This window comes from Anser cygnoides, chromosome 3 (genome assembly GCF_040182565.1).
Source record: "Anser cygnoides isolate HZ-2024a breed goose chromosome 3, Taihu_goose_T2T_genome, whole genome shotgun sequence".
Lineage (NCBI taxonomy): Eukaryota > Metazoa > Chordata > Aves > Anseriformes > Anatidae > Anser > Anser cygnoides.
In genome coordinates, this window is record NC_089875.1 from 123,250,812 (window position 1) to 123,268,653 (window position 17,842).

Sequence of the window (17,842 nt, forward strand, 5' to 3'; positions counted from 1 at the left end):
CGGGAGTTGTGGTCATTGGGCTCTGAGCATCCCGTTGCCCACGTTGGGTTCGTTGTTATTATCTCCCTGCCATTTTGGCCTGATAAAAAATGTACTGTTTCAGCTTGCCGCCGCTCGGCTTCCCAGCCGTGAGCGGCACGTTGCTGAAGGCAGATACTTCCTCCCTGAGGCGGCGCGGGGTGCAAATTTCTGCTGTTTTCGTTTGTGCTTTCTCTGGGAAAATGGGCTGGGAAGCCGTCCCTGCTGAGCTCCGAACGCCACCTGCCGGTGAGAAGAGGGTACTGCAGGCGGCGCGGGGCCGCGCATGCGCGGTGGCGCCTTTGGATGCCCTCTTCCGCCACCTGCTGGGGACAATTTGGTACTGCATGCGTCTCGGGTCCGCGCATACGCCGTGGCACCCCCGGGCGCCCTCTGCCGCCACCTGCTGGGGAAAAAATGGAACTGCAGGCGGCGCATGCGCGGTGGCGCCCCCGGGCGCCCTCTGCCGCCGCCTGCTGGGGTAAATTGGGTACTGCAGGCGGCTCGGGGCCACGCATGCGCGGTGCAGCACCCGGGCGCTCTCCACCGCCACCTGCTGGGGAAAAGTGGGTACTGCATGCGCCTCGGGGCCGCCCATGCGCGGTGGCGCCCGCGTGCGCTCTCTTCCGCCTCCTGCTGGGGAAAATTGGGTACTGCAGGCGGCTCGGGGCCACGCATGCGCGGTGGCGCCCCTGGGCACCCTCTTTCGCCACCTGCTGGTGAAAATTGGGTACTGCAGGCGCCTCGGGGCCGTGCATGCGCATTTTTTTTCCTGTGAGTGATGTTACTACATTGATTTTGTTTTTGGGGTGTAATCTGTTATGCTGCTAGATTTTTCTTCCTGCGTAGATGAAAGGTTGAGCTAATTCCAGTTAGCTTCAGTAACTTGCTTTCTCATATTGTCATTTCAATATTCAAAGCTGAAGTAAAAGCATTGGTATTGTTGCTTCTAGAGAGACGCCAGTTCTCCGGTCTGCACTCTGCATGCTGTTCAGATAAGCTAGAAAAAAATAAAGGAAAAGAAAAACTGCTGCTGCTCCTTCTGCTCTCTTTCTGCTTTCTACTTTCTTGTGCTTTGCCCCTCCCCTTTCCCAGGTGATTGGCTTTGGGTTCCAGGCAGGGCCTAATGGTAATTGAGTCACAGGCATCCCATCAGAGAGCTCATTCTGCCTGGGCTGCACTTTGGGGTAAGTGTTTTGTTTTTCCTTCAGTCAGTTGCAGGGGTCTTTAGGTGGGTCAGAGTCTACGGACTGATGCGTTTCCAAGTAGAGATCGGTATGTCCTTCTTTTTGAGGTAACAACTAGTAGGATCCTTGCTGATCCTGGCTGGAATAATAATAATGCACAACACAGAAATCATATGAGAGATTTGGGGTCAGAATGAGAAAGTACTCGTGGATGAATCCCAAGGACCTGGTATCCTGAGGGCTCTTGAAAGTTCATTTTGTGATTAAAGCCCGGCAAGATACACAGAAAAAGCTCCAGAAGGTGGGGGGATGTAGTGAACAGTCACTGTGAGGGGCCCTCCTGCGGGAGGCCCTGGAGGTGTATATCGGGAGGGGAGATGAGAAGGAAAAGTAGAGAGCAAAACTAATGGTATTGACAGCGTAGCAGGTAGTGAGGCAGAGGGTTGGAGAAAGAGGAAGAAAATCGTCAGGGGGAGTCAGGGCCAGGATGGAAAGGAGAGGAAGAGAGATGAAGGAATGGCAGGCAAGGAAAGCTCAGGGACAGGCTTTGAAGTGTGGCCAGGCTGGTCACTTCAAATAGGAATATCCGGCGTGGAAGAAGGAGGAGAGAAGGAAAACGGGAAAGTACAGGCTGGAGAAAGATAGAAGTGTTAAAAAGGGTTATTGAAGGTGTTAAAGGTGTGGTACGTAGTGTTTGACAGAGCTGTTGGAAGTTGAATGAGTAGGGAAAGAGGATGAAGGCATTATCTAAATAACAGTCTAGAAGTTTTGGTATATTTGCTGTGGTGTTTGGTCAGTTTCCCAAGTATTGGGGAGGAGGGGGGTGGGGGGGAGCAGCCTGCTCCCCCCCTCCCCCCCCCCCCCCCCCCCCCCCCCGAACCTTGGTATGTGAACCCAATACACTGGGGCAGCTAGATCATTACTGGCTTGTAAAGCATCAGGGATTAAATTAACTAATGAAACCCTAAAAGTGATGGGGGTAGAAGGGGCTGGGATAACAGCCCCACTTTTGGGGGGTACCGGGCTGAGAGCAGGGGATAAAATGATCACTGGGCAATTACAAAGTACCAAAGGCAGGGACTAACTTGTTGGGAAGGGATTTGATGAAATTGGGCATTCAAATAGCAAATTGTTAGACTGGAATAACAGTGTTATTAATGGAGTGCTCTCAGGCCCTGAGAGCAAAGATCTATTCACCTCTGACTAGAAAGACCCTGAAATGGGGGCGGAAGCAACAATACAGATGGACAGTTTTACCTCAGGGTTTACAGGGCCACCAGTTTATTTGGGCAAGTTCTAGAACAGATTTTGGAGCAATTACAACCTCCCGAGGAGGTATTACTGTTAGTGTTGGGGAGAATCGAATGGATGTTTTACTAATGTCTCTTAGGTGATGGGACATACAGTATAATTAAGCATTGCCAAATGTACTTACATTATCAATTAATCTATGTACACTGGAAACTTAGGGAGTACACTGAACATTTAAAGGAATCGTTGAAGGGGAACCCTGGGAGGGAACAGGTACAACCTGACCTTGGATAAGGGCCTGGAAATGCCGAAATGAGTTGAAGCAGAACCAAGGAGCGGAGGGAGCATGCGTCGAGTGAGAAAGGTGAAAAGTTTAGCGGAGAGGAAGACTCCTTACTTCATCTGGACGACCACCTGGACGACCACCAGAGAGCACCACGCATGTGCAAAGGGGAGGGGAGCTAATTAGAATGGAATGCGAGGCTGATGTTGCAACCTGTAATGAATATGTATACCTTACGTAATGTTGGATGTATAAATAATGGCTGGGAAGTAACGGGACTTGAAGCCAGATTTGGGCACCTGCCCCGGCTTCCAGCGCTGAATAAAGCACCTTCATATAATCACTTGGTGGTTATGTGGTTGCTACGCTAACACTGCCTGGCAATTAGTGATGGTAGCTAACATGGTGGTCCAACAGTGCAATAACACATTGTCCTGACTCTTTTGGGAAAGACATCTGGTCTGTCTCTGGGCGAATACTCAAGCTCTGGGTGAGTACTTAAGGGCAGCTGGCACAGAGTCTTTTTTTCTTTTTTTCCAGCAGTAGGTAAACCTTAGGAGGAACCGGTCAAAGGAAACAGCACTTTCTGGAACTGTCAAGTTCTTGTTCGGCAACTTGGTGACTGGTTTGATCTGCCTTTTCAGATGTAAAGGCAAGCGGACTGCTCTTTTGAAATGATAAAATTAAAAACATGAAGTTTGTCAAATGTGGCAGTGCCTGTTTGCAGTCTGTTTATTGCTTTTGCTAGTGGTAGGTAACACTTATGAGGAATCGGTCGAATGAAAGAGCACCTTCTGGAACTGTGAAGCTCTGCGTCGGCAACTCGGTGATTGGCTTGACCTACTGTCCATTTCCAGAGGGAAGCGGAAAGCTGTTTTGAAGGGAAGCTGTTTTGAAATTAAAAAAGAAAAAAAATAATGGCGCTGCTCTATGGAACCTGGAGGACCACCGCTCTGCGTGACAGTTAAAAGAATGTGATTTGGAGATGGAGAGCAGCAGAGGTAAAGCAGCTGGGAAGAGAGGTATAAGTATTGCAGAGGTATTGCAGTAGGTAGGTAGGCTGTGGTTATGAGGTGCCTCAGGGTGTGCTTTGTCTTGTTTCTGCAGTTCCGTCATGCAGCCGTGGAGAGGTGAATTCCCCATGTTGTGGAGTGGTGCAAAAAGGTGAGAGGGTTGTCAGCCCGGTCAGTTTCCTTCACCAAAGCTAAGGTAAGTCTTTCAAGAGAAACAGGCTGATTGCCTGTGCTGCACTCTGCACGCTGTTGACCTAAGCCAGACCAAAACCAGGGCTGCTGTTCCTCCTGCTCTCTTTATCTCTTCTCATGCATGGCCCCTCCCATTTTCCACATGATTAGGGCAGGCATTCTGCCTGGGCTGCTCTTTGGGGTAGGGACTTTGTTTTTCCTTCAGTCAGTTGCAGGGTTCTTTAGGTGGGTCAGAGCCTATGGACTGATGCGTTTCAAATTGAGACCGGTAAGCCCATCTTTTTGAGGTAACTAGTAGGATCTGTTAGAGCAAAGCTGCCAGGTGACCCCCCCCCCACCTTGCAGGTGGCTGCCAAATGGCATCCCCCCCCCCCCCCAGCCTTGCAGGTGGCCGCGTTTGAGCTTGGATCTACTTTCCAGGTACAGAGGCAAGTGGACTGCTCTTTTGAAATGATAAAATTAAATATAGGGTCACTTGTGGTGTTGAAGGGTGGGTGGTAATGCTGGCAGCTGAATGTTTATCTTTTGACCGTGTTTTCCTTTGTTCAAGCTGAAATGCAGTGCTCAATACAGGACGTTGCGACCTGAGCTACCTCAGGCAAGGTGAGCAATGAACAGAGGTAGCAGTTATTTTTGGGGTGCGGTTGTCAATGCAGTTAAGTTATTACAAAAAGTAGAATAAAAATCCATTTTGCCTTTTAGAGGTGCTTTAGGTGGCTTGAGAGCAGATGGAAACATCTGCCTCGGGCGTTAGGTGAGTGGGTGAAGTAAAAGAGCGGTTGAGAGTAACTGTCCTAGGGGTGCTGTGGCTTTTGCTGCTGTGGTTGCTTTATCTTCTGCTTATCAGGTGCCACAGGCAAGGTGGGCTGTGATAGTCTTTAGAATGGGAGCAAAGCAGGTCACTGGAATGCTGTTTGGTTCCTGAGGCAGGTGTTGTAGAGGAAAAAGGTTGTCTGGTGTGGCAGTTCCTGATGGCAGTCTTCCTTGGTAGGTGAAGAGGTGCCTGAAGCCCCATCCCGTGTAGCCTGAAATGGTGTGTCTGTGTTTGGGTTGGGGTTGCACCTTGGTGAGTGTAGGGATAGGATTCAAGCTGGTGCAGCAGAGGGCCAGGCTCCATTGTCCTGTAGTGTGTTTTGACCCATCAGCATAGCCTTTTGGTTTTCAGATAGCCTACTCAAGTACGTGATTTTTCCTGTGAGTGATGTTATTATATGGAATTGATTTTTTTTTTTTGGTGTGTAATCTGTTATGCTCCCAGATTTTTCTTTCTATATAAATAAAGGTTTGAGCTAATTCTAACTGAAAAAATTTCAGTTACTTGCTTGGTCATATTGTCCTTTCAATATTCAAAGCAGCAGCAAAAGCATGGGGATTGTTGCTTCTAGAATCACCCCAGTTCTCTTGTTGAGCTAAAGCAGATTAAAAAAAAAAAAAAAAAAAAAAAAAAAAAAAAAAAAAAAAAAAAAAAAACCACAGCTGCTGTGCTGCTCGTGCTCTTTCTACCTTCTTGTGCTTTGCCCCTCCCCTTTCCCAGGTGATTGGGTTTGGGTGCTGGGCGGGGCCAAATGGTATATGAGCCCCAGGTATGCCATTAGAGAGTTCATTGTGCCTGGGCTGCTCTTTGGGGTAACTGCTTTGTTTTTCCTTCAGTCAGTTGCAGGGTTCTTTGGGCAGGTTGGAGTCTATGGACTTCTAGATTTTAAGTGCTTGGAAATCACTTTACTAGAGGGATATTCAGCAGAGGTTGCTGGCTCACTTGTTTTTGGGATGGTGGGATACACTTGTGTTTTTGGGTTATATTTGAATCTCTGGATGTATCAAGCCACTTGTGTAACTCTCTAGAGGACTAAAAAGAGCTTGATTACACACTGCAAGAGGCTTGACCACGTAGGCGCAGTATTACGAGGAGACTGAGCAGGGTCGTATCAGAGTTACCTTTTTCATCTGTAAAGGGTAGGTCTGTGATTACCCCTGCCAGGGCTGCTGTCTGTGCTTGGCTTTTTGGCATTTGTGGAGCTCAGTTGTTTTTTTTTTTGTGTGTGTATGTTCTTACTTTTTTTTTTTTAAGGCCAAATAGTGTGTGTGCTGAGCGTGGTTGGCAGGAGGAGGTGGGGAGTTGTCTGGCAGGGGAGCTGTTCAGGACTGGTAGGTTTGGTTTCTAGGGGCGTGCGGCATCCTTCCTGTGCGATGCCACTGATTGTTGGGCAGGAATGTTCCACCTCGTGTATCTTAAACAACGTAAATTGTGCAGTGTGTGTTGTGTGGCCCGGGCAGAGTTTACCACGGCGCTGTGAGCGAAGAATCTCAGTTCGAGCTGGTGAGCAGCTGAAGTAAAGGAGCTGGGAAGAGAGAGGTATTGCAGCAGGTACGCTGTGGCTGTGAGGTGCCTCAGGGTGTGCTTTTCTCTTGTCTCTGCAGGGGCTTCGTGCAGTCTTGGACAGGGAAATCCCCATGTCACGCAGCAGTGAGGGAAGGTGAGAGTTTTTTCAGCCTGGTCATCCCTTATCTGAAGCGAAGGGAAGACATTCAGGCGTTTCCCTCTGAGGGTCTGAGGTGAGGCTGGTTTGGACAGAGGAGCAACGTGGCAGGTGGTCGCTTGCAAGCACAGCGGTCATTTTGTCCTTCTGTGTTCCCAGGTGGCATGGGTGATGGTGGCCGTTCCTTTCGAGCTTGGATCTAACTTGCAGGTACAGAGGCAAGTGGACTGTTGTTTTGAAACGAAAACATTAAATATGGGGTCACTTCTGTTGTTGAGGGTTGGGTGCTAATGCTGTCAGCTGAATGTTTATCTTCTGACTGTTTTCCTTTGTTCAGGCTGAAACGCAGTGTGCAGTACAGGATGTCCCGACCCGAGCTACCTCTGGAGTGAGTCTGGTGAGTGACGAACAGAGGTAGCTGTTATTTTTGGGGTGTGGCTGTGACTGCAGTTATTTTACTACATCAAATAGAGTAAAATTCCAGTTCCTCTTTTAGAGGTGCTATAGGTGGCTTCAGAGGACGGGTGGAAGCATCTGCCATGTGGGGTAGGTAAGCGGCTGAGGTAAAGGAGGGGATGAGAGTAACTGTCCTGAGGGTGCTGTGGCTTTTGCTGCTGTGGTTGCTTTCTCTTCTGTTTATCAGGTGCCACAGGCAAGGTGGGCTGTGATAGTCTTTAGAATAGGAGCAATGCAGGTCACTTGAATGCTGTTTGGTTCCTGAGACAGGTGTTGTAGAGGAGAAAAGCTTTCAATATTCAAAGCTGAAGCCAAAACATGGAGATTGTTGCTTCTAGAAACAACCCAGTTCTCTTGTCTGCACCCTGCATGCTGTTGAGGTAAGCCATATGAATAGATACATAAACCACAGCTGTTGCTTCTCCTTTTTCTATTTCTACTTTCTTGTGCTTTGCCCCTCCCCTTTCCCAGGTGATTGGCTTTGGGATCCAGGCAGGGCCTAGTGCTAGTTGAGTCGCAGGCATCCCATCAGAGAGCTCATTCTGCCTGGGCTGCACTTTGGGGTAAGTGTTTTGTTTTTCCTTCAGTCAGTTTCAGGGGTCTTTAGGTGGGTCAGAGTCTATGGACTGATGCGTTTCCAAGTAGAGACCGGTACGCCCATCTTTGTGAGGTAACAACTAGTAGGATCTGTTAGAGTAAACCAATCTAGTAATAGGTGCCTGTATTGCATGCAGCTCTTCTTCAGGTGAGTAATTGTTATAGCATGTTTACAAATAGGATGTCAATGTTACTTTGTGTGTTTCCTTTGTGGTTCTGGGTCCCTTATGATTTCTGCTTAATTAAGGCAAATATTATCAAAGTTACAACCTTGGTGGCAAAGTGATGGAGCAGGGTTTGGGAGATAAGTATCATTGAAGCTCCCTGTATAAGCATGTATCTGAAAAGAGCAGCAGTAGGTGTGTAAGGGGTAGTCTTTTTCAGGGTTAGGGACAGTTTGTTATAGTTTTGGAGCTTTTGCCTGTGGTTTGTGTGGCTGTAGAGTCTTTAGACGTTGCAGCCTTCTAGATTTTCAGTGCTTGGAATTCAGGTAATAGAGGCGTGCTTAGGAGGTGTTGCCGGCTAACTCGTTTTTAAGAAATGGTGGGGTACGGTTCCTCGACCGTATAAGCACGGTAGTATTACCAAGAGACTGAGCAGGGTCACCCCTTTCATCTGTAAAGGGTAAGTCTGTGATTACCCCTGTTGGGGCTGCTGTGCATTCATGGCCTTTTGGCATTTGTGGACCTGAGGGTGTTCTTTTCTTCCTGGCTCTCGTCTCTGTGTTTGAGTCCTCTGCAAGGAGCTGTACTGTTTGCGTGTCCATCACGGATATGACCTTCTCTTTTTGTTTCTTGTAGCCCAGGGCATGGGCACGGACACTTGAATGAGGCACGAGGGTGAGTGGACAACAGTGTGGGCCCTGAGCTGGTCCGTGGATTGTGTGAGTCTGTTTTGCCTGTTGGGCAGGCTTTGGAAGCACCTTGTGACAGCAGAGTACATCTTCTGCCACATTCCTGAGGCGCGCCAGGCATCAGCGGTTCCAGTTCCTGAAATGCTAGAGATGCTCGGAGCACAAGAGGAGCTGGGAGTGTGATGCATCTCCTTGGGATGTTAGGTGAGCGAAGCGGTAGTACTGGGTTGGGGAATGTGGGTCTGGGGCTTCTTGGCTGTTGGGGTAGGGGAGGAAAGAAGAAGAGTGGGTATAGACTGTTATGTGGATTTTCACGCTTGTTCGTTCTTTCTATTTGGTCTAAGCTACGTGACCTTGGCTCAGCACAGTAAATGGAAACGCTAAGCCTGGATCGGGAAGGTGAGTGGAGTACAGTTGGGAAAAGGGCATTGTTTTTGGTTTGGTAGTTTATTGGTCCCACCTCTGGGTGACTCCTCTTTTCCGGGGACGAAGAAGATACTGAGAACATCCTAGTTGGCCTCTGGCCCACCTTGAGGATGGATTGTGACCCCTGAGAATTAAGTCCAGGGGCAAATACTGTGTGTTTGGGGGTGGTTGGCAGAGGAAGGCGGGCAGTTGTCTCGAGTTTGTCTATCTGACTTCAGTAGCAGAGCAGGTCAGTGGACTACCGTTTTGTTTTTGAGGAGGGTGTTTCACTGGAAGAAGTTTGGCTGATGTGCCAGTGCCTGATGGCACTTTATTTCTGCAGGTGAAGAGGAGCCTCGTGCCGGAAGCAATGTCCTGGCTAGCCTTCGTGTTCCTTGATGAGGATGGAACCTGCCTCCCATCATTCCCAAGCTAAGTTGTGGGGCAAGTGCTATGTTTGCTTTCGGGTTTTGAATGCACACATAGGGCGAGGGTCTGTGCTTTTAAGTCATTGCTGTGGATGGGGCCTTTTAGGATTGATCACGGTCAGACAGTGTGTGGGGGCGTGGGATTCTGTCAGGTATGGCTTGAGCATGTGCCAGGCAGGGCAGTTCCAGCTTGGTGTCTGTGTTCTGTGTTGTCTGTGCTGTGCTGTTGCTCCTGGTGCTTGGCAGCCCCAGGGGAAGCCGTCCTGAGGGTGTTGAACACTTGACCTCACTGGAATAATGCTGATGCTCAATTGGAAGCTGAGCATTTCTTGTCTTGCAGTAGGAGCCTCAAGAGATCATTTCTTCTGTGCGTGTATTTTTTTTTTTTGTATCAAATGTTTCTTGATGTGATGATCATACATTACGCGCTCCTCAGGTCTTGATATCCTCATTGCCTTTTTCCACTGGACAGATTAGATGGGCAACTTGGTAGCCACACCAAAGGTCCTAAATGCTTGTTTCATCATCGTAGGGCTGATCTGAGCACTTCTTGACTGGCAGTCGCAGCTTAAAGCGCAGATGTGTTTCAGGTCTAGTGCATCATATTTGGTTTCAGATGGCATCTGTTTCCATCCTCACTCTTGCAGAAGTCATGTGGGCTTCATCAGGAGCTCTGTCTTGGGAGTTCATTTCCGAAGCATTATTCTTCTGGGGTTTGCACTCCCCATCCTTCTGGTCTCTTGCCTTGAAGGCAGGCTTTTTATGCCTCCATCATCCCAGTTCTGGCAGTTGCTTCCAGTCGCAGGTCGTGACATTTGAGTCTCTCCCTGGGTCTGCTGCAGAGCACCTGTTCTGACTTGCTGTCACTGTAGGGCTTCCCTCTGGGAGTCCTTTTTTTTTTTTTTGTGCCTTGTGTTCTGTGTTTTGTTCGTAACGTTTGTAGCGTGCCTGTGCGTGTGTGTGTTTGGCCTGGAGCTGTCCTGCCTGGCAGTTAGTGATGGTAGCTAAGGTGGCGGTCCATCGGTGTACTAATACATTGTCCGGACTGTTTTGGCAAAGACATCCGGTCTGCCTCTGGGCAAGTACTGAAGGGCAGCTGGCACAGAGTCATCTCTGTGGTGTTTGGCAAATGTGGAGGGGGAGACCTGAGCTGCTTGTGAGCAGCTGTTTGCATAGTGCTTGAGTAGTGCTAGAGGAGAGGTCTGTCATTGAATCTTGAAAGCTCGCAGATGTGGAGTATTTTTTTTTCTCCAGTCCTAGATAAACCTTAGGAGGAACCGGTCACAGGAAGGAGCTCCTTCTGGAGCTATCAAGCTCTCGTTTGGCAGCTCGGTGACTGGCTTGGTCTACTTCTGAGGTGCCGAGGCAAGTTGTCTGCTGTTTTGAAACAACAACATTGAATGTGGGGTTCCTTGTGTTGTTGAGGGATGGGTGTTAATGCTGGCAGGTGAATGATTACCTTCTGACTGTTTTCATTTGTTAAAGCTGAAACACAGCGTACAACCTGGGACGTCACACCCAGAGCTGCCTCTGGCAAGGTGAGTGATGAACAGATGGAGCAGTTATAGTTGGGTTGCGGTTTTCACTGTCACTCTAAGTGTCCCCTCTCTTCTGTTTTAGAGGTGTTGTAGCTGGCTTAAGAGGGTAGATGGAACCATCTGCCTCGGGGTAGGTAAATGGGTAGAGGTAAGGCAGCAGATGAGAGTAACTGTCCTAGCTGTGCTGCGGCTTTGGATGCTGCCTTGGCCTATGCTTTTCTTCCCCTTTCACAGGTGTCTCGCACAGGCTCAAAGGAGCATACTGCATTCTGAGGAGCTGCGTAAGTAGGGGGGTTGGTTATGAGCTGGGTTGGAGCGGAATGGCCAAGTAGCGTGAGGTGACTATGAAAGGTGTCCGTCTTTCTTTGCAGGTGCCATGGCAGGCTCTCCACAGAAGTGGCTGAGGATTTGAGATGAGGCCGGAGAGTGACAAGGAGCAGCATGTGCAGGGATGGTTTCCAAGCGCTACGGTTGCTTTCTCTTCTGTTTATCAGGTGCCACAGGCAAGGTGGGCTGTGACATCAGTCTGTAGAATTGGAGCAAAGCGGGTCACTTGAATGCCGCAGGGCATCTGAGAAGGGTGTTTTAACAGGAAAAGTTTGTCTGGCGTGGCGGTGTCTGATGGCAGTGTGTTTCCACAGGTGAAGAGGTGCCTGGAGCCCCATCTCATCTAGCCTGCGTGTGCCTTGAGGATAAAGCCTGCTTTCCAGCAGTCCCGAAAGCTAAGTTTGACCTGAAATGCCCTGTCTGTGTCTTGGGTGGGGTTGTACCTTGGCGTGTGTGTGATATGTGCGTGGGGACGGCTTTTAAATAAGTGCAGCAGAGGAACAGGATCCAGTAACAACTGGATAAAGAGGCCCTGGGTTCATGTTTTTCAGCCTAGCGTGTGCCAGGCAGGGCAGTTCCAGCATGTGTTCCATGGTGTATGTTTGTTTCTGTGTACTATAGTATCCATTTATCAGGTCTTGTTCCCATAGTTCTTGGCTTCTGCAGTGCTTGCTGAGCACCATATCATGGGTCTTAAATGTATTGTCTTTTTGGCATGGGACTAGTAACGAAGTGTTTCTTGTCTTTCATTGGGACTTCAAAAGGCTGATCTCTCTCAAGAGCTTGACGTTGTCTACATTTCTTGATGGTAGCCATCATGGCCCTCAGTCTTGGGCTTGTGTGTGTTCATGTTCATGTATGGTTTGGGAGCCTGGCTCCATGTGGTTTGGGGTCCCGGTTCTGTGGTTTTGGACTAATGTTTCTGGTTTGGGGGGTGGGGGGGGTGGCGCCCTGCGTGGCGCAGGTCTGCTGCGGCCTGCCTTGCCGCCGTGTGGTGCCAGCCCAGCCGAGTTGGAGCATGTGAGCAGCTGAAGAAAAAGAGCTAGTGAAAGAGAGGTATTGCAGCAGTTAGGTTGTGCCTGTGAGGTGCCTGAGGATCTGCCTTTTCTTTTTTTTCTTTTGCGGATGCTTCCTGCAGCCTTGGAGAGGTGAATCCCCACATCGTGGAGTGCTGAGGAAAAACAAGAGGGTCGTCAGCCAAGTCAGAGTTCCTAAGCAAGGTCCCATTAAGGCAAGTCTTTGAAGTCCTTCCCCTCTGTTTTAGCAGGTGCTGCGGCAGGCCTTCCTCAGAATCTGCTGAGGGTCTGAGGTGAGGCTGGGTGGGATAGAGGAGCAGCGTGGTGGGTGATTACCTGAGAACACAACGATCATTTTATCCCTTTGTTTTCCCAGGTGGTGTGGGTGATACTGGCTGAACTGTTGGAGCTTGGACTCAGAGAGGAACGGGTGAGCGCAACCGTATGTTTCTTCAGTGGTAGTCAGTATTGCGGAGGAGGTGGGCGTCAGGGCCGGTGTGCTAGTGAATGCTGGTACGCTGTTTTTGCAGATGATGATAAGCCTGGCCATGGACTAAGATGTCTCTCAGTGCCTGTGCATTTCTTGATGTGGAGGGAATTTACCATCCAGCAATCTGAGAGCTAAGTTGAAGGGCACCTGGTATTTGCATATGTGGTGTGGCTGATAGGAGCTGGGAGCCAGAGCAGCATGGAGCCAGCCGGCTGAATATACTTGGTGCCACTGTGAGGGTGGTTCAGGCTGGGTCACCTTCAGGCTGCTTGAGGCTGGGTCTCCAGGCTAAGAGAAGGAGCAGGGGGTATTTTCTAGCATGAGTGTCTGTGCCAGGCAGGACAGTTCCCATCTGTCCTGTAGTGCTGCTTCTGCAGAGTGTGTTCTGTCACTGTGTCATGCACTCCTCGGGTCTTGATATCCTCCTTGCTTTTTGCACTGGACTGTCTAGACAGGCAACTTGGTAGCCGTGCCAAAGGTCCTAAATGCTTGTTTCATCATCATGGGTCTGATCCGAGCACTTCTTGTCCTGCAGTTGCAGCTTAAAGTGCAGATCTGTTTCAGGTCTTGTGCATCATATTCGGTTTCTGATTGCGTATGTTTCCATCCTCGCTCTTGCAGAAGTCATGTGGGCTTCATCAGGAGCACTTGCTTGGGAATTCATTTCCTAAGAGATTTCTTCTGGGGTTTGCACTCCCCATCCTTCTGGTCTCTTGTCTTAAAGGCAGGCTTTTTATGCCTCCATCATCCCAGTTCTGGCAGTTGCTTCCAGTCGCAGGTCGTGACATTTGAGTCTCTCCCTGGGTCTGCTGCAGAGCACCTGTTCTGACTTGCTGTCACTGTAGGGCTTCCCTCTGGGAGTCCTTTTTTTTTTTTTGTGCCTTGTGTTCTGTGTTTTGTTCGTAACGTTTGTAGCGTGCCTGTGCGTGTGTGTGTTTGGCCTGGAGCTGTCCTGCCTGGCAGTTAGTGATGGTAGCTAAGGTGGCGGTCCATCGGTGTACTAATACATTGTCCGGACTGTTTTGGCAAAGACATCCGGTCTGCCTCTGGGCAAGTACTGAAGGGCAGCTGGCACAGAGTCATCTCTGTGGTGTTTGGCAAATGTGGAGGGGGAGACCTGAGCTGCTTGCGAGCAGCTGTTTGCATAGTGCTTGAGTAGTGCTAGAGGAGAGGTCTGACATTGAATCTTGAAAGCTCGCAGATGTGGAGTATTTTTTTTTCTCCAGTCCTAGATAAACAGTAGGAGGAACTGGTCACAGGAAAGAGCTCCTTCTGGAGCTGTCAAGCTCTCGTTCGGCAGCTCGGTGACTGGCTTGGTCTACTTCTGAGGTGCCGAGGCAAGTTGTCTGCTGTTTTGAAACAACAACATTGAATGTGGGGTTCCTTGTGTTGTTGAGGGATGGGTGTTAATGCTGGCAGGTGAATGATTACCTTCTGACTGTTTTCATTTGTTAAAGCTGAAACACAGCGTACAACCTGGGACGTCACACCCAGAGCTGCCTCTGGCAAGGTGAGTGATGAACAGATGGAGCAGTTATAGTTGGGTTGCGGTTCTCACCGTCACTCTTAAGTGTCCCCTCTTTTCTGTTTTAGGGGTGTTCCAGCTGGCTTAAGAGGGTAGATGGAACCATCTGCCTCGGGGTAGGTAAGTGGGTAGAGGTAAGGCAGCAGATGAGAGTGCTGAGGCAAGGGGGCTGCTGATTTGAAATGATAAAATTAGACATGGGGTCCCTTGTGTTGTTGAGGGATGGGTGCTAATGCTGGCATCTGAATGATTATCTTCTGACTGTTTTCATTTGTTAAAGCTGAAACACAGCATACAACACGGGACTTCACGACCAGAGCTGCTTTTGGCAAGGTGAGCGATGAACAGATGTAGCAGGTATTTTAGGGGTGCGGTTGTCACTGCAGTTACTTAACTACACAAAATACAGTTAAAGTCCTGTTTATATTCCAGAGGTGTTGTAGCTGGCTTAAGAGAGCAGATGGAAACATCTGCCTCGAGGGCAGGTGAGGGGGCAGAGTAAGGGAGCAGATGAGAGTACCTGTCCTAGCTGTGCTGTGGCTTTGGATGCTGCCGCGGCCTATGCTTTTCTTTTTCTTTCGCAGGTGCCTTGCACAGACTCAGAGGGGCCAAGCTGCACTCTGAAGAGCAGCACGAGAAGGGCAGGCTGGTCGTGAGTGGGGTTGGAGCGGAATGGCCAAGTTGCGCAAGGTGACTGCGAAGGGTATTCATTTTGCTTTTCAGGTGTCATGGCAGGCTCTCCACAGAAGTGGCTGAGGATTTGAGAAGAGGTTACAGAGCATCAAGGAGCAGCACGTGCAGTGACGGTTTCCAAACGGTATGGTTGCTTTCTCTTCTGTTCATCAGGTGCCACAGGCAAGGTGGGCTGTGACGTTAGTATTTAGAATCGGAGCTAAGCAGGTCACTAGAATGCCACAGGGCGTCTGAGAAGGGTGTTTTAACAGAAAAAGCTTGTCTGGCATGGCAGTGCCTGATGGCAGTGTGTTTCCACAGGTGAAGAGGTGCCTGAAGCCCCATCCTGTCTAGCCTGCGCACACCTCGCTGAGAATGAAAGCCGCTTTCCAGTAATTCAGAAAGCCAAGTTACGTCTCGGCCTCGAGCATCTGGGGCCTGTGCTTTTGGGCCTGTCTGTAGCATTTGGCACTTGCATTAATACTTTCTTGGCATATATTTAGGCTTTTGGGGCCAGTGTCTTGGGGGGGGTGTGGAGCTGCTTGTACACCTTTGGGGCTTGCATCTGGGGGGGGTTGGGAGTTGCTTGTACACCTTTGGGGATTGTGGCTGGGGGGGGTCAGGGCCTGCATCTGGGGGGGGTTGGAAGCTGCTCCTACAATGTAAGGATCTGTATCTGTGGGGGTTGGGAGCTGCTTGTATGCAGTATGGGCTTGCGTTTGGGGGCAGGTGTTGGGAGCTGCTTGTACAATGTAGGGATCTGCATCTGGAGGGGGTTGGGAGCTGCTTGTACACCTTTGGGCTTGCATCTGGAGGGGTTTGGGGCCTGCCTCTGGGGGGGGTGGTTGTGAGATGCTTGTATACTGTAGGGGCCTGCTTGTACACCTTTGGTGGGGCCTGCGTCTGGGGGGGGTGGGTGCGGCTTGTACACTGTTAGGGCCTGCCTTGCGGGGCGGGGGTGGGAGCTGCTTGTACACTGTAGGGGTCTGGGTCTTGGGGGGTTGGGGCTGTTTGTACACCTTTGGGGTGTGCCTCTGGGGAGGGTGGGGAGTTGCTTGTACACCTTTGGGGCCTGTGTCTGGGGGGGGTTGGGGCCTGTGCTGGGGGGGTTGGGAGCTGCTTGTACACTCTAGGGTCTTCTGGTGGGCTTTGGAGCCTCCCTTTGAGGGGGGCAGTTGGGAGCTGGTTGTACACCTTTGGGGCCAGAGTCTGGGGCGTGGGGGCTGGGGCTGGGGCCTGCATCTGGGTGGGGTGGGGTCCAGTTCATGGGGGGGGGTTGGGAGCTGCTTGTGGACAGTTGGGGTCTGCATCTGGGTGTGGTTGGGGCATGCTTGTAGACTTCTGCAACCTGCGTCTGGTGTTTGGGGGCTTTTCTGTAGCGTTTGGGGCTTGCATTTTGGCTTTGGGATGTGTCTTGAGCTTCTGGGGCCTAGCTGTAGTGCTTGGGGCCTGCGTCTGGGGCTTTTCTGTAGCATTTTGGTCGCGTGTTTGTGATTTGGGGTGTGTATCCAGGGTTTTGCCTTTTTTGTAGTTTTCAGCTATGTGTCAGTTTCTTTGTCAGTTGCCTGGGGTTAGGGGCAGTTTGGGGTTTGGATCATTAGTCAGTGTCATTAGCGTTGGGGGGTTGATATGAAGGGTTAGGGTTGTGGTTAGAGTTGTTAGGGTTAAAGGGAATAAGGATTTTAGGGTAAGGGGATCAAGGTTGTGGGAATAAAAATGTTTTTGCACAGAGTTACATCGTTTAGAGGGAAGGAAGGTGGTATTGAGATATGCTTGCAGTGATAAGAAAGCTTACCAGACAACCTTGTAAAATGCAGACAACCAGAATCCTTAGAGCAATTGGGTGGAAATCACGGTGTAATTACCACCTCAAAGAGGAAAACAGTCAAGAAAAAAAAGAAAATTGACTTGTAACAGGCCAGCAGCTGTGTATTTTCTGTGAAGAACTAGATAGATTGTGAACCTGGATTACCTGGTCAATTGGGAAACTGGGGAGGGTCCTGGTCACCAAGAGGAAAAAAAAAAATTATATAAACTGTGTTATGGAACTAGTATGTGGCTTGTGGGACACCTGCCATTGCACTCATGAATAAAAATGCTACCTCACTGAGATCCTTGCCTGAGCTTATGTTATTGGTTACAGAGTGTTTTTAACAAGGTGTTAGGGTTTTAAGGTTTCAGGGCTAAGGCACTAGGGTTGGGTTTCAGGGTTAGGGTTTCTAGGGTTTAGGGTTAGAATTTTAAGGTTGTTAGGGTTGGAGTTAAAGGGTTAGGGTTTTGGGGGTTAGTGTGTTAAGGTTTTAAAGTTTTTTGGGGTTTTAGTGTTGATAGGGTTTTTAGGGGTTAGGGTCATAGGGTTTTATTTACAGTAAGGTATTTAGGGTTAGGGTTTTAAGGTCTTAATTTTTGTTTGTTTTTAAGGTTAGGGGCTCCAGGGTTAGGGCCTTGAGCGTCTTAATTTTTTGGGTTAGGGTTTAGAGGGTCTTAATTTTTAGGGTTAGGGGTTTTAGGCGTAGGTCTTCAGGGCTTTAGTGTGGTAAATTTTATTGGGTTAGGGCTGAAAGGGTTTTTAGGGTTAGGGTTTCTAGAGTTTTTTGGGGTGGGGGTTAGGGTTAGATCCGTGGGTGCCCTAGGGTTAGGGGTTAGGCCTAATATTAGGGCGGAAGGCCAAACTAAGAGGGTGGTGTAAGGAATGGTCCAGCAATTTGTGCCACTAAGGGGTTTTGAAGGGTTAACATTGAGGCCTGGGTTTAGGCGAGAAGAGAACAAAGGGATTTCTTCGGAGAAAAACTGCTGACTTTGCACGAATGTGCAGTAACTTCTGACAGCCGGCCAAGAGACCACTAGATAAGGAGGAAGAATATGAGCCTCCCTGTCTCCCTGTCCGAGCGGCCCCCGAGAAAGTAACAGAGACTGATAAGCAGGTGCACCTGAAAGGACGTCGGATTCGGGAAACCAATTATAATAACCTTGCCTCTTTTAGAAGTAGTAATAAATATGTATTAGCCTAGGAGTATAAAAAATTAGATGCCTTACGTAACGGGTGTGCGTCCCGGTGGAGCAGAGACTCCCGGCGCACCCAGCGCTGTTTGCTTGCCTCTATTCGTTTAATAA

The 17,842-nt window shown here is 49.5% G+C and overlaps 1 long non-coding RNA gene across 40 annotated transcripts in view; it reads left to right on the forward strand.

Annotated features, from left to right (window-relative positions):
• The first annotated feature begins 877 nt into the window (after positions 1-877).
• The window catches only part of LOC125181898 (uncharacterized), a 16,985-nt gene continuing 20 nt past the window's right edge, over positions 878-17,842 (forward strand). The window contains exons 1-26 of one of the 40 annotated variants that reach the window (XR_010830748.1): positions 878-1,205; positions 3,280-3,740; positions 3,847-3,948; positions 4,495-4,547; positions 6,363-6,497; positions 6,581-6,631; positions 6,759-6,818; positions 6,918-6,971; positions 7,148-7,257; positions 7,349-7,440; positions 8,275-8,531; positions 8,672-8,726; positions 9,076-9,176; positions 10,415-10,525; positions 10,646-10,698; positions 10,781-10,828; positions 10,933-10,979; positions 11,070-11,206; positions 11,340-12,256; positions 12,418-12,471; positions 12,572-13,868; positions 13,989-14,041; positions 14,125-14,176; positions 14,337-14,389; positions 14,641-14,873; positions 15,050-17,842. The exon at positions 15,050-17,842 is cut by the window's right edge and continues 20 nt beyond it. This is a non-coding gene — a long non-coding RNA (uncharacterized lncRNA). Of the gene's footprint in view, positions 1,206-2,141; positions 3,741-3,846; positions 4,365-4,494; positions 4,548-5,566; positions 6,262-6,362; positions 6,498-6,580; positions 6,632-6,758; positions 6,819-6,917; positions 6,972-7,064; positions 7,258-7,348; positions 7,441-7,581; positions 7,623-8,274; positions 8,532-8,671; positions 8,727-9,075; positions 9,177-10,414; positions 10,526-10,645; positions 10,699-10,780; positions 10,833-10,932; positions 10,980-11,069; positions 11,207-11,339; positions 12,335-12,417; positions 12,472-12,571; positions 13,869-13,988; positions 14,042-14,124; positions 14,177-14,336; positions 14,390-14,640; positions 14,874-15,049 lie in introns of those variants that run through there. The other 39 variants (XR_010830750.1, XR_010830754.1, XR_010830749.1 and 36 more) reach the window with 39 other exon arrangements.